Consider the following 15,633-nt stretch of genomic DNA (forward strand, 5'->3'; position numbering starts at 1 on the left):
AATTTTAATACAGAAAATCTGCCTCAGCCTTTCACATATGTTTTATATATTAAAAACATAAGAGAGTAATTATTGAAATTGTGTATTATGATATCTTAAAAAAAATTCCATTTAAAAAGAATTGTTTAGGTCATTATGAAGGAAAGTAATATCTTGTGTGTCTGATTTACTTCACAGCTGAAATACTTTTCTATCTATTAATAGTGTTTTTAAAATGGCAATAATAACATAGGTATAAATGGATGTGATATACTAAAAAGTAATATGTTTCATTGTTTTATCTAATTAAATGGTCTCATAATTAGATCTGCCTAACTTCCTAGGCTGTACGTAGTTATAAGCCATTACCTGCTGACCTCCATTATCTACGGGTGACTGAGCATAATCCAGCCATTTGAAAACATAATTGATTCTACGCTCGAATGAGAAAAAATCTACAATTACAAAAACCTTATGTGGAAGTTTAATGAGTATAGCTAAAATATGAGACATGCCAAGTGCACTTTATTGCTTGGCCTGGACTCTTAGCTCTATGGGGAAGACAATATATAGGTTCTTCTCACAAAATTAAAATATCATCAAAAAGTTAATTTATTTCAGTTCTTCAATACATAAAGTGAAACTCATATATTATATTGAGCGATTACAAACAGAGTGATCTATTTCAAATGTTTATTTCTGTTAGGGTATGTTTCCATGTGGCGTATTTGCTGCGGAACGGATGCTGCGTACAGCCACAGCGTCCAATCTGCAGCGTTCAGATGTAGCAGCATAGTGAATGGGATTTTATGAAATCCCACATCCACTATGTGTACAAAGACGCAGGTGGCAAACCTGTGTATATGCACATGAGGCGTGTCTTTATAGACCACAGCATGGCCATTTATCTTGCAGAGACGCACAGTCTCCGCAAGATAAATAGCACCGTTCTATGTATAGGATGCTGTGATTCCGCATGTATTCAATGAACAGATGCGGAATCACCGCACGTACAAAAGCCGGAAGCACTTTGAACGTGGCGGGTGTCCACTGTGTCCAAAGCGCTCGGAATACACCACGTGGAAACATACCCTTAATGGTGATGATTATGGCTTACAGCCAATGAAAACCTAAAAGTCATTATCTCAGTTAATTAGAATACTTTATAACACCAGCTAGAAAAATGATTTTAAAATCCGTTATGTTGGCCTACTTAAATGTATGTTCAGTAAATGCACTCAATACTTTGCCGGGGCTCCTGTTGCATCAAATACTGCATCAATGCAATGTGGCATGGAGACGATCAGTCTGTGGCACTGCTGAGATGTTATTGAAGCCCAGGTTGTTTTCATAGCAGCATTCAGCTCGTCTGCATTGTTGTGTCAGGTGTCTCTCATCTTCCTCTAGACAATACCCATATATTCTCTATAGGGTTAAGGTCAGGGGAGTTTGCTGGCCAATCAAGCACAGTGACACTGTTGTTTTTAAACCAGGTATTGGTACGTTTGGCAGTGTGGACAGGTGACAAGTCCTGCTGGAGAATTAAATTGGTTATGTGGGTATGTGGTGAGTGGCTGTTGAGCTGGTATTTTGCACCTGTGTTGCTAACATCTTGCTTTATGGGCTGGCTGCACCCTGCAGTGCATTTGTTCAAAGATCTGGGCAGGTAAGTGTTGCTGCCTTTTTTTTCTGCTGTTGAAAATTGAATGTATTCAAGGACCTGGCTGAAATAAGCCCCTAGAATGCTGGCACCTCCGGCGAGGAGTTTGTGTGCATGCATGACCACTGACTGCTCTCAGCTGAGTAGTTAGCCTGTGCCACTGTGGAGTCAAACAGGGCACAGTGCTTTGAGTTTTGGCTACTCTGTGAAGTAACAGGGTAAGCTCATACCGCCATATAGTTCCGCCGTTTGCTAGCAGCAGATTCTCCTGCACGGTGGACCCCGGGCTGCGAACGCATCAATTATAATAAAACCTCTATATTTACTCGGTGCGTTCCGCTAGGCCTAACATAATACTAGCGCCAGGGTCTGGCTAGTAAATGGCAGACATTCAGCAATCCTTGCAGTATATCCAGCAGCTGGAGGGTAGGTTGGCGGCTCTCGAGAGCTCAACCTCAGCTGTGGATGTTACCGCAGTAGCTATACAGGTTGCTAGTGTGGCTGCAGCAACCTTGTCCACTGCCACCCCTGTTCCGACATTATCTCGCCTCCCGCTGCCAGAAAAATTTTCTGGAGATAGCAAATCTTGTAGGGGATTTGTGAGTCAGTGCTCTATTTACCTCAAGCTTCTGGCTGCATGTTTTCCCACAGAGCGGGCTAAGATGGGATTTATTGTGTCTCTCTTGTCGGACAGGGCATTGGAATGGGCTACGCCGCTGTGGGAGCATGGCGATCATGTGCAGAGTGCTCCCCTGTTCCTGAGCACTCTGAAACAGGTCTTTTTAGGACCTCGAGTCACCCATGACATGGCGCTCCAACTGCTGGCATTAACTCAGGGTGAGTCCTTGGTCAGCCATTTTGCCGTCCACTTCTGTAATTTGGCTTCTGAGTGATCGGATAAAGCCCTTATCCCCATATTTTGGAGGGGGCTGGCTGACCACGTGAAGGACGCTCTGGCCACTAGGGAGATTCCTGCCACACTGGAGGAGTTAATAACTGTCTCTACTCGTATTGACCTCCATTTTAACGAGCGGAGGTTAGAGCGAGCCCAGTGTAGGCAGACGTTTCGGCTGGCTCCCACCTTCGCCAAACCTCTGGAACCTCTAGTCCTGGTCCCTGAGTCACATGAGGCCATGGAAGTGTCACGAGCGGGATCTAAGTCCCGGACCGCTTGTGCACTCAAGGTCTGTCATGTTTGCCAGCAGTCAGGACATCTTGCCACCAGATGTCCCCAGCGGTCGAGGAAACGTCAGCGTCTAGTGGTAGTAGGTGGAGGTACACTAGACATGGCGACGTTTGCCTCCAAATTGTCCTTTAAGGGGACAATTATTATAGGCTCATCCTCCCACTTGGTAGAGCTCTGCGTGGATTCAGGGGCGGAGGGCAATTTTATGTTTTCTGCCTTCACCCAACATCACGCAATAGCCTTGGTTATGCTAGCTCAACCAGTAACAGTATGAGTGGTGAATGGGTCGACACTGCCCTCACAGATAACACACCAGACCATCCCTTTTACTATGTCTATGTTGCCATCCCATCAGGAGATTATATCTCTGCTCGTCATTCCTGAGGGAATTGATGAGGTCCTGTTGGGAATACCTTGGCTACGGTACCACTCTCCTCATATCGATTGGTCCTCAGGCAGAATTTTGGGATGGGGTGAATCTTGTGGGGGTAGGTGTCAGAGGGATTGCGTTCAGGTTGCTACTACATAGGTACCCGCAGATCTATCCTCTCTCCCCAAGCAATATTGGTCTCATGTGGACGTGTTCTCCAAAAAGGCGGCGGAGACCCTTCCTCCCCATCGCCCCTATGACTGTCCTATTGATCTCTTGCCTGGTGCTGAGCCTCCCCGGGGTCGAGTCTATCCGTTATCTCTCCGGGAGATGGAGGCAATGTCTCAGTACATTCAAGAGAATCTGGCAAGAGGGTTCATCAGGAAGTCAGTGTCACCTGCTGGGGGCTGGGTTCTTCTTTATGCAGAAGAAGAATGGGGAACTGCGTCCATGCATAGATTACAGGGGTCTTAACACCATAACCGTTAAGAATAAGTATCCTTTGACCTTGATATCTGAGCTTTTCGATAGGCTTCGGGGAGCAAGGGTATTTACTAAATTAGATCTGCGGGTTGCTTACAACCTGATTCGCATCTGTGAGGGAGACGAATGGAAGACGGCTTTTAACACCATGGATGGGCACTATGAATATCTGGTGATGCCCTTCGGGCTCTGTAATGCCCCAGCCGTTTTCCAAGACTTTGTGAATGACATCTTCTGGGATATGCTCTTCACCTCGGTCGTAGTCTATCTGGATGATATACTCATCTACTCTCCAGATATTGACTCCCACCGGAGAGATGTTTGCAAAGTCTTCGACCTCCTACGGGCAAACTCCCTCTATGCCAAGTTGGAGAAGTGTATGTTCGAGCAGGAGTCCTTACCTTTCCTAGGCTATATCATCTCCGCCCAGGGATTGGCTATGGATCCTGCTAAACTACAAGCTGTGATGGACTGGCAGGAACCCCATTCTCATAAAGCGGTGCAGCACTTTATGTGGTTCATTAATTATCGCTAGTTCATTCCGCACTTCTCAACTTTGGTAGCTCCCTTGGTTGCCCTCACCAAGAAGGGAGCAAATCCCAAATTGTGGTCTGAGGAGGTCTCCAAGGCCTTTAACTCCATAAAGTCACACTTTGCTAGCGCTCCCATCCTACATCACCCCAGTGTCGATAAGCCTTTTATCATGGAGGTGGATGCCTCATCTGTTGGTGCTGGAGCAGTCCTCTTCCAAAAGGATGCTCAAGGTCGGAAGCATCCTTGCTTCTTCTTTTCTAAGACCTTCTCACCAGCAGAGAGGAATTATTCCATCGGGGACAGGGAGTTGCTAGCCATGAAATTGGCTTTCTTGGAGTGGAGACATCTCTTGGAGGGAGCTCGCTTTCCCTTCCAAGTCTTCACAGATCATAAAAATTTGGTGTACCTGCAGACAGCCCAGCGGTTAAATTCTCGCCAGGCCAGATGGTCCTTGTTCTTCTCCCGGTTTCATTTCACCGTCCATTTTCTTTTTGGGGAGAACATTCGTGCCGACGCTCTATCTCGCTCCGTTGTGTCATCTGTGGAGGAGGAAGAGGAGCCTCGGCTTATTGTCCCCACTGAGAGCCTGAGAACTGTGGCCCCGGTTTCGCTAGAGTCTGTGCCTCCGGGCAAGACTTTTGTACCATCCAGTTTGTGACCGGAGGTTCTCTCTTGGGCACACTCGTCCAGGGTGGGTGGACATTTTGGTTCCAAAAGGACATCTGAGTTACTGGCGAGGACATACTGGTGGCCGCATATGGCTTGTGATGTCGCAGACTATGTTCGGGCGTGTGTCTCTTGTGCCAAGATCAAGTCCCCTCGGCAATGGCCAGCTGGGTTGCTTTACAATCTGCCGGTGGTGGACAGGCCCTGGGAGATGGTCGGGATGGACTTTGTGGTGGGCTTACCCAAGTCTCGTAACTGCACCATTATCTGGGTGATCACCGACCATTTTTCCAAAATGATTCATTTGGTACCTCTTCCACAGCTACCTTCTGCACAGGCTCTGGCAGCCTTGTTCATCAAGCATATCTTTTGCTTACATGGTATGCCGGACAAGATTGTCAGTGACCGGGGTCCACAGTTTGCATCTCGATTCTGGAGGGAGCTTTGTCGTCTACTCAGTATTGAGTTAAATCTCACCTCGGCTTATCATCCTGAGATGAATGGGTTGGTTGAGAGGGCCAATCAGACTCTGTTCATTTATTTATGACATTTTGTTTCTGCCAGGCAGGATGACTAGGCATCCTTGTTACCGAGGGCTGACTTTGCCCTTAACAACGCTGTAGCCGACTCCACCGGTCAGACTCCTTTCCTCCTTAATTATGGCCAACATCCGCGGGTTCCTGTGCCTATGCCCATGTCCTCCACTCACTCCAGGGTGGCAGACTGGGCAGTGGAGGCACGAGACATTTGGGTCCACACTCAGGATGCTATCCGGGCCTCCAAGGAGAGAATGAGGTCCTCTGCCGATGCACATCGGCACCCTGCTCCGACCTTTGCTCCTGGCGACTTAGTGTGGCTCTCCGCTCGTAACATCAGGCTGCATGTTGAGTCCACTAAGTTTGCACCTCGCTACTTGGTGTCCCTTCAAGGTCCTCGAACAGGTTAATCCTGTGGTCTACCATCTTGCCCTTCCTCCACGCCTAGGTATCACCGACACCTTTCATGTGTCCCTCCTTAAGCCCATATACATGTCCCGGTTTTCTGAGTCGTCTGCTGGGACATCGGGTTCGTTTACGGATGATCACGAGGTGAACGCTATTTTGGGGTGCAAGGTGGTTCATGGCAAAAAATTTTATTTGGTGGACTGGAAGGGTTACGGCCCTGATGATAGGTCCTGGGAGCCTGCGGAGCACAATCAGGCTCTGCAGCTCATTGCTGACTTCGAACGTAGTGAGGCCCAAGGAGGGGGGGCCCTAGGAGGGGGGGTTATGTTAGGGGTCGAGTTCCCACCTCTGCACAGGGGGAATCTTGGGCCATCTCCGCTGTGGTCTCCTATTCTTCTTCTGCCACAGTGGAGCCTGCACAGCGGAGACGTCGGTCCCAGAGTCTCGCTCAGTCTGACTCTGTACAAAGAGTTACTGCTGCTTTTCCTACTTCTGCCATGGAAGTCAGTGCTGGGCAGCGGCGAGCAGACGCTTCTGGGACTAAGTCCTGCTTTTCTCGTTCTGAGCATGCCCAGAGTAAGATCTTTCAGTGGAGATCGAGGGTCACATGATCAGATACTGCAGCTAAGGCCATTGGTCCTTCAGGAAGGTCCTGTAGGTGCTCACGCTCTGTGGCAGCCTCTCATTGGTCCTTCTAGGAAGGTCCTGTACGTGCTGCAACTATTTAAGGCTCGCATGGCTGTACGACCATGCGCTAGTATTGTTCTATGTTATGTGCTTTGTGCCAGTGTGGTCATGTGAGTTTGTGTTCAGGGACCCAGCTGAAATAAGCCCCTAGAATGCTGGCACCACCGGCGAGGAGATTTTGTGTGACTGTATTCAGGGACCTGGCTGAAATAAGCCCCTAGAATGCTGGCACCTCCGGCGAGGAGTTTGTGTGCATGCATGACCACTGACTGCTCTCAGTTGAGTAGTTAGCCTGTACCACTGTGAAGACAAACAGGGCACAGTGCTTTGAGTTTTGGCTACTCTGTGAAGTAACAGGGTTAGCTCATACCGCCATATAGTTCCGCCGTTTCTAGCAGCAGATTCTCCTGCACGGTGGACTCCAGGCTGCGAATACATCAATTATAATAAAACCTCTATATTTACTCGGAGCGTTCCGCTAGCCCTAACAGTGTAGGATCCTTCAAAGGCTTGCTGTGGTGCATAAACCTACTATTCGGCCACCTCTAAACAGTGTTCACAAGCAGAAACGGTTGCAGTGGGCCCAGACATACATGAAGACTAATTTTCAAACAGTCTTGTTTACTGATGAGTGTCGAGCAACCCTGATGGTCTAGATGGATGGAGTAGTGGATATTTGGTGGATGGCCACCATGTCCCAACAAGGCTGTGACGTCAACAAGGAGGTGGAGGAGTCATGTTTTGGCCCAGAATCATGGGAAACCAGCTGGTAGGGCCCTTTAAGGCTCCTGAAGGTGTGAAAATGACCTCTGCAAAGTATATAGAGTTTCTCACTGACAACTTTCTTCAATGGTATAAAAAGCAGAATCGTGTCTTCAGGAGCAAAATCATCTGATTCTTCATGCATGACAATGCACCATCTAATGCTGCAAAGAATACCTCTGAGTCATTGCCTGCTATGGGCATAAAAAGAGATAAACTCATAGTGTGGCCACCATTTTCCCCTGACCTCCACCCTATAGAGGACCTTTGGAGTGTCATCAAGCAAAACATCTATGAGGGTGGGAAGCAGTTCACATCAAAACAGCAGCTCTGGGAGGCTATTCTGACTTCATGCAAAGAAATACAAGCAGAAACTCTCCAAAAACTCACAAGTTCAATGGATGCAAGAATTGTGAAGGTGACATCAAAGAAGGGTCCTATGTTACCATGTAACTTGGCCTGTTAGGATGTTTTGGAGTTAAACAGCTTTTTTGTTCACTGAATGTGACCTCCTAATGCTGCAAATTCCACAAATGAGCATTTTCAGTTCTTTAAAACATATCAAATGTTTTGAAATTTTACTGTGCCTAATAATTTGGAACAGTGCATTTTGAGTTTTTATTCATTTTGGAGATTATACTGTTATCATTGGGAGGTTTCTTCAATAAAATTTGATGTATTCTCTAACAGGTGATGATTTTTATTAGACTGACTGTCATTTGTACCGACCTTTTAGGAAAATCCGAGAAAAATGTCATTTGCATAATAATTTGGAACATGGTGTAGAAGCATGCCAAAAGTAAAAAAAAAAAATCAAACATACACATATTTGATATCACCGCATTCAAAATCGCCCAATCTATCAATAATAAAAGGTTTAACCTGATAGCTAAACAGCGTAGCGAGAGAAAAAGTCAAAGCGCCAGAATTACGTTTTTTTGGTCACGGTGACATTGCAATAAAATGCAATAATGGGCGATTAAGAGATCATATCTGCACCAAAATGGTATCAATAGAAACATCAGGCTGGCACTCAAAAAATAAGCCTTCACCCAACAAGAGATCACGAAAAATGAAGACGCTATGGATATCGGAAAATGGCGCAATTTATTTTTTTTAACAAAGTTAAGGGGTTAAGGGGTTAAACAATGCTTTAGGGCATCCCTTTTCTTTGATTTTAGTTCATAAAGTAATTGATTGGTGCACATAATCGGCAATGGACATACAATTTCACATAATGCATCTAAATCGGCTATTTTTTTTTTTCTTCCATTTTGGGTAATGTGAACTAGAATATTCGAGATAACGATTGGCATCCATGGATTTAAAATGCATTCTAGTCTTGATTACCTGATCTGTAGTATATAATTCCAGATCCAGAAATACTATTTTGTCATTGGATAACTGTGCAGTGAAGGTGAGCCCCCTTAAGTTTTTATTTAGCTTCTCTACAAACTTGGTAGCTTTTTGCTTGGCGTGCCTCCAGATTATGAACTGGTCGTTTATGAAGCGACAAAAATGGACAATGTTAGCACTATATTCAGATGATATGACAGGCAAAAGGGACCATAAATGTCCCATGACCAGATTGGTGAAACTTGGGGCGACTCAAGTCCCCATTGGAGTGCCAAACCGCTAGAGGTACAGTACATCCTGGAGCACAAACAAATTGTGATCCAAAATAAACTTTTTTGTTACATTGGGTCTCTGGACAAATAATAATCAATAGTTTGCAAGCCCAAATGATGTTCAATGTTCGAATATAGGGCAGAAATATCTAGAATAATGAAAAGATAATCTTCCTATTGTATCTCTTCAATTTCAAGTATCAACTGGGTAGAATCCTTCAAATAAGAGGGTAGTATGGGTAGTATGAGGGACTACCGCTCCCATCAGCTGACACTTGCTGCCGCTAATAACAGTGAGAGCAGGAGTGTCTGATGGGAGTATTCATTAGCCGGCTCCTGCACTGTAAATAAATAATTTAAAAAATGATATGGGGGCCCCTGTATTTTTGATAATCAGCCAGACAAAACTCACAGCTGGGGGCTGCAACCCTCAGCTGTCAGCTTCCGAAAGGCTTGTTATCAAGAATAGAGGGATCCAAACATCATATTTTTTAATTATTTAAATAAATAATTTAAAATGACGTGGGGTCTCCCCTATTTTTGACAACCAGCTTTGCTAAAGCAGACAGCTGGGGGGGGCTGGTATTCTTAGGCTGGTAAGGGGCCATGAATATGGCCTCCCAGCCTAAAAGCAGCAGCAGGCAGCTGCCCACTAAGGGTGCATCTATTAGATGTGCCACTTCTCTTGCTTTGCCAGGCTCTTCCCACTTGCCCTGTAGCAGTGGCAAGTGGGGTACATATTTGTGGGGTTGATGTCACCTTTGTATTTCCAGGTGACATAAATTCTGTGGCTTAGTAATGGAGAAGTGTCTATAAATATAGAACCCCTCTATTCTCGATAACCAACCTTGCTGAAGGTTACAGCTGATGGTTGAGTTTTTCCTGGCTGGTTATCAAAAATACGGGGGAATTCATGCCTTTTTAAAATTATTTATTTACAGTGCAGGAGCCGGCTGATGAATACTCCCATCAGCCACTCCTGCTCTAATTGTTACTAATGGCAGCAAGCGTTGGCTGATGGGAGCTCTAGTCCTATCAGCTGACACCAATGACCAGAGGTGAGCTTTATTCCTCTGATCACATCTGCGTACACATGCTGTCTTTTGACAGCATGGGAACAGCGGCTGTCTGACCGGCGGAGATGATTTCACTGCCGATCAGAAGAGGTGTTTGCCGCACTGTCATGCACAGCGTGGCAAACACTGGATGTTTGGTCCCCTCATTCAAGTGAATGGGGTCCAGGTTTGGGTCCAGGTACTTTTCTGGTACACGAATCCAAACTTTTTGTAACTGTTCAGCTGAACCCGATGGATGTGAACACCCTGGCATAACTTGATAATATTTGGTATCAGACAATAAGTTCCCAGCTTCTTTAAGATAGTCCTCAAGATCTTGTATAACCCCCCTCCCTTTGTTTGCCTGTCTGATAACTATCTGACCATTATTTTGTAAGGATCTGAGAGCAGCCCTTTTACTTGGCATAAGATTATCATGTTTCCCTTGTTTTTTCTTTATAGACTCAAAGTTTTCCATATTCAAAATAACCATTTGCATCCATGGATTTAAAGTGCATTCTAGTCCTGATCTGTGAGAAATATGGTGTTTTTTATATTTTATTTTTTAAACAAATAGGTTAAAGCGGATTGGGGAATTTTATTTAAATTATAGTACTTTATTCTAGCTCTGTCATTATTACAATATGACTATCGGGTTAGTAATGAGGGTATCTTATAGATGCTTCTCCATTACTAAACCCTGAACTTGATGTCAGCAGCCAGAAAACAGGAGGCATCAACTCTAATCCTAATACTCCACTTGCCACCGCACCAAGGCAAGTGGGAAGTGCATAGACTAAGCTCCAGAATTGGTACATCTTATGGATGTGCCATTTCTTGAGTGGCTGAGAGCTGATGTTCTTAGTCTGGGATGAGGCCAATATCCATGATATTAATCAGCCTGCAACTGTTATTTAGCCTTTGGTGGTTATTGAATATAGGGGGACCTCCATCACTTTTTTTGGGAGTCTCCACTATAATATCCAGAAAATACTAAGCAAACACATGTGAGCTGATATTAATAGCCAGGGAGGACTTTTGGATATTGGCTCGTTCCAAGAATATTTACAACAGCCCCCAGCCATTGGCTTTTCCTCAGCTGGTATTAAAATTTACAGGGGAACCCACATCTTTTTCATTTTTTTTTTACTTATTAACAAGTTCAGTAAGGTCACCTGAGTTCATAAAAGCTGTTTCTCTTGCTTTGCAAGTAGCAGTGCTGGACTGATGAACGACCGCGAGTTTGGCACTCGGCATAAATAAGTCCAGCACTCGAGCTACGCTGAGACCCACTGCCTGGGAACTCAGGTAAAGGTTACCAGAGATCAGAGCCACCATGACTACCAGCAGCTGTGAGGCCAGGAAACCTCATGGGGAACTTTGAGGGACATTTTAAGGTAACTGGGGTTTCCAGAAGCTGGAACACCAGGAGGCTGTGAACTAAGGTTACTTTGAGTGCGTATTTTACTGTAGTTAAAAAAAAAAAAAATAACAGCGTAGGGTCCCACTTAATTTTTATAACCAGTAACCTGTTTACTGTCAGCCACAGCTGCTGGCTCAAATACAGATGACAGCGTGGGAACCGCAGCTCTCTGACCGGCGAAAACAAATGGAGCGCCCCCAGACGCAGGGCCGCGGGGTACCCGGTTCCGGGGTCTCTCTGTCTCAGTTATGGGGTTGTCACAGTGGCTAGACTTAGTCCGTGACCCTGCTAAGGGGCATCCAATGAAAGGTGTAAGTGGTGGTGCGTGGCGCAGGTCGCGATGAATAACGAGGACACAGGGTTGCAGTCTCTTTACCTCTTTACTGAAGGCTTCAAGGTCCTCAATCCAGAGTACGGTTAACAGGGCTGTCTGAGACCGGCCGGTCCGATGGCACCTCCAGAGTTCCCTTTGCAGGTGGAAATCTGTGCCTACCTTCTAGCGCCTGTGTTGTAGTACTTCCCTGCTGTGCACCACGGGATAGTGCTCACAACTGTTGTGTCTGTTTCTGATGTTCTTTCCCACAACTTATGTCTATTCTGATGTTCTTCTCCGTCCCCCAGATGATATGGATAGGACAGACCCGTATGACAGGAAGGCCTGGAGTTCTTCCGGGACCCTAGTGACGCCCCTCTCCCACAGTTGCCCCCTATGTCTGCTTAGGTGATTTAGGTGAGACAGCCACCTATAATTAACTGTCCTGCCATTGGTTTGAAGTAATGCTTGGAGCCCAATACTTCCTCTGCGTTCCGGCCACCGGCTACGCGCCTCAGTAGGATGTTGCCTCGATCTTACAGCACGACTCCTACTGGTGTTGTCTCCTTTTTGCTTTGATCTCGTTTCTCACTCTCCACAATAAACCTTGCTTCTTGTCCTTTCTTGAGATACCGCCGCGATGTAGTGCAGGCGCAGTTCCATAACGTTCTTTCCTGTTCGCTAGGCCTCTGTCAGGATCCCACCCATGACAGGGACCCCCCTGAATCTTCCCCTGCAACACCCTCTGCCACAGGATGTTGCCTGGTTCCAACCCAGTCAGCTTCTGTCTAACTTTCTATCTAACCCCCAGTTTTACCAGATTGTGAGGAGTGGCCTAATACATAGCGCCCTTTGCTCCCCCTGGAGGCCAGACTATGAAGTGTATTGGTGTCTGTGATACCTGGTCAGATGAACTCCTTCAGTGCCATCAGACGTACCATCACTCCCCTTAGCGGCGGAGCATCAGTACTGCAATGACCAGGACTCTGGGCCGCTGCACAAACATACCGCCAATCAGAGCCGGTGTTTCTCACGCTATCACACAGATGACAATGTGGGAAACACCAGATGTATAGACTTCCAAACCCGAACAGCAACACTGACTTGAAGGAGAAGTCTGTGTTTGGGGTACATTCACAACCACTAGATGTTCAGTGCACTCCCCGACCTTTACCATTTGGGTTCACCCTTTCCTAAACACTATGTGTTTCATGCAAACAGAAGTATTTTTGAATCCAATTAAACCTGTGTGCACACAGCATCTTTTAGACACCAGCACAGTGACCAAGTTTTCCCAGACAAAGCCAATTAAGGAAGATGCCGAAGGCTGCTTTCTATAAGCGGCTTGCCAGCAGTTATTCTGTCATTCTTGTGGAGGCCTCAGGCATCTTTTTCTCTATACTTTCAGGTATAGACAGTGGGAGGCTTCTTAGTAGAGAATGAACAAATTAGCATGTCATTTCTTTTAACCACTTCATATTTTCTGAACTTTGCAGTGGTTAAATGAAGTGACATAATATGCCCACAGCAGTGTTGTTTTGATGTTGTTAATTTGTAGCGGGCACTCCTGCAGTGCTTTTTTATTCAGATCCTGGAATCCACCTGTAAAAGACATTGTGTCAGAGGTGTAGCTAGGGGTTCAGCTCAGTGGGAGCAAAACATTTGAGAGGGTCCCTTAGCAGGTAACTGTGTGTACAACTACAGTAGCGCAACCTAATCAGAGGTGATATCAGCAGATGACTGTTGCTGAAATCTGTATACAAAAGCTTAAAACTGATATTACCAATATATAGTGACCATATAGTGGTAGCTACCAGTGCTGGAGAACACATTAAAGATTACAGTAATTATTGATGGTGCCCCCAGCACTGTAACATGGCCCTCAGCAGTCTCGCCTCAGTGTAAAATAGCCCCCACACTGAAAGATGGCCCCTGGTAGAATCCCCACACAAACCATTGGCCCCCAGTAGTCCTTCATCACTGTATGCTTGGACCCCAGTAGTCCCCACACTCTGTATTATGGCACCCAATAGTCTCCCACACTGTATGCCTGGCCCCCAGTAGTCACTCCACACTGTATGCATGGCCCTCAGTATTTCAGTAGTACCACTAACTGTATTCATGCCCCCAGTAGCCACCCCACACTGTATGCATGGCCCGCAGTAGTCCTCCTCACTGTGTGCATGGCCCCCAGAATTCCAATAGCCTTCTACAAACCGTATGCATGTCCCCAATAGACCCCAAAACTGTATGTAGGGCCTCAAGTAGTCCCCCACATTGTATGAATGTCCTTACAGTAGCCCTCCCACATTGTATGCATGACCCCCAGTAGGACCCACACATTATATGCATGGCACCACAGTAGCCCTCCCATATTGTATGCATGGCCCTCAGTAGCTCCCTCAAACCGTATATAGGGCCCCCAGTGGCCTCCCCTACACTCTATACATTGCCCTCAGTAACCCCCCACATTGTATGCATGGATCTTACTAGCTCCCCCACACTGTATGCAGTGCCCCCAGTAGCCTGGAAAGCCTGACATCAGTAGTGTGCACATTTTTAGAGGGCATTATAAGAGATGACCTGCAGAAATATATTTTAGATAATGATATAATAACTGACAACCATCATGGATTAATGAAGTATAAGTCGTGCTAGGACAGGAATCTGTGCTAGGACCGATACTTTTTTAACTTTTTTATTAATGACCTTGTGCATGGGATTGAGAGTAAAGTATCAGTCTTTGCTGATGACACTAAACTATGTAGGAAACTAAAATCTGACCTTGACAGTACAATGTTGCAAAACAATCTGGATAAGATGTCTGAATGGACAAACACTTGGCAAATGAGATTTAATGTGGATAAATGTAGATGAATGCACCTAGGACGGAGTAATCCTATCGCTGCATATACATTAATTGGGAGAATACCCTGGACTACAGAACAGGAGAATGACTTGGGTATTCTAGTTACAAGTAAGCTGAGCAGCAGTACTCAATGTCAAGCAGCAGTCGTAAACACAAACAAGATTTTAGGGTGTATAAAAAGAGAGATAAAATCCCGCTATCCCAATGTATTATTGCCACTTTATAAATCACTGGTGAGGCCACATCTAGAATATGGGATCCAGTTTTGGGCTCCACATTTTAAAATGGAAATTCACAAATCAGAATCAGTTCAAAGACGGGCATAATTCTTACAAGAGATGGAAGGCCTCTGATATGAGAGGTTGGAAAAGTTGGGCTTGTTTAGCTTAGAAAAAAGACGCCTCAGAGAAGATCTCATTAACCATATATACTCGAGTATAAGCCGACCCGAGTATAAGCCGACCTAGCTAATTTTGCCACAAAAAACTGAGAACTTAATGACTCAAGTATAAGCCTAGGGTGGGAAATGCAGCAGCTACTGGTAAATATAACAAAATAAAAATAGATACCAATACAAGTAAAATTGATTGAGACATCAGTAGCTTAAGTGTTTTTGAATATCCATATTGAATCAGGAGCCCTATGTAAAGCTCCATAAAGTTCATGATGGGCCCCATAAGATGCTCCATATTAAAATACGCCCCATATAATGCTGCATAAAAGGTTAATGATGGCCCCATAAGATGCTTCATAGAATATTATGCCCCATATAATGCTGCACAAAGGTTGATGGCCTCATAAGATGCTTCCTCCCACCTCATCCATACATCTCTCTTCTTTTCTGTAGACCGCAGGCTTAGATCGACCTGCAGTCAACAGATCTTTAATGCTGAGTGCTAATGCAGGGATATTGTCTCTCTATTCATTAGTGAAGTGAGGAAAATATAGGCATACATTTAAATAACAATAAATTGGCTTGTCCATATGTATTCAGCCCTTTTGATATTAAGCCCCTAAAAAATTCTGGTGCAAGCAATTAACTTCATAAGACATATGCTTAGTGAAAGGAAGTCA

This window comes from Ranitomeya variabilis, chromosome 5 (genome assembly GCF_051348905.1).
Source record: "Ranitomeya variabilis isolate aRanVar5 chromosome 5, aRanVar5.hap1, whole genome shotgun sequence".
In the NCBI taxonomy this organism is placed as follows: Eukaryota; Metazoa; Chordata; class Amphibia; order Anura; family Dendrobatidae; genus Ranitomeya; species Ranitomeya variabilis.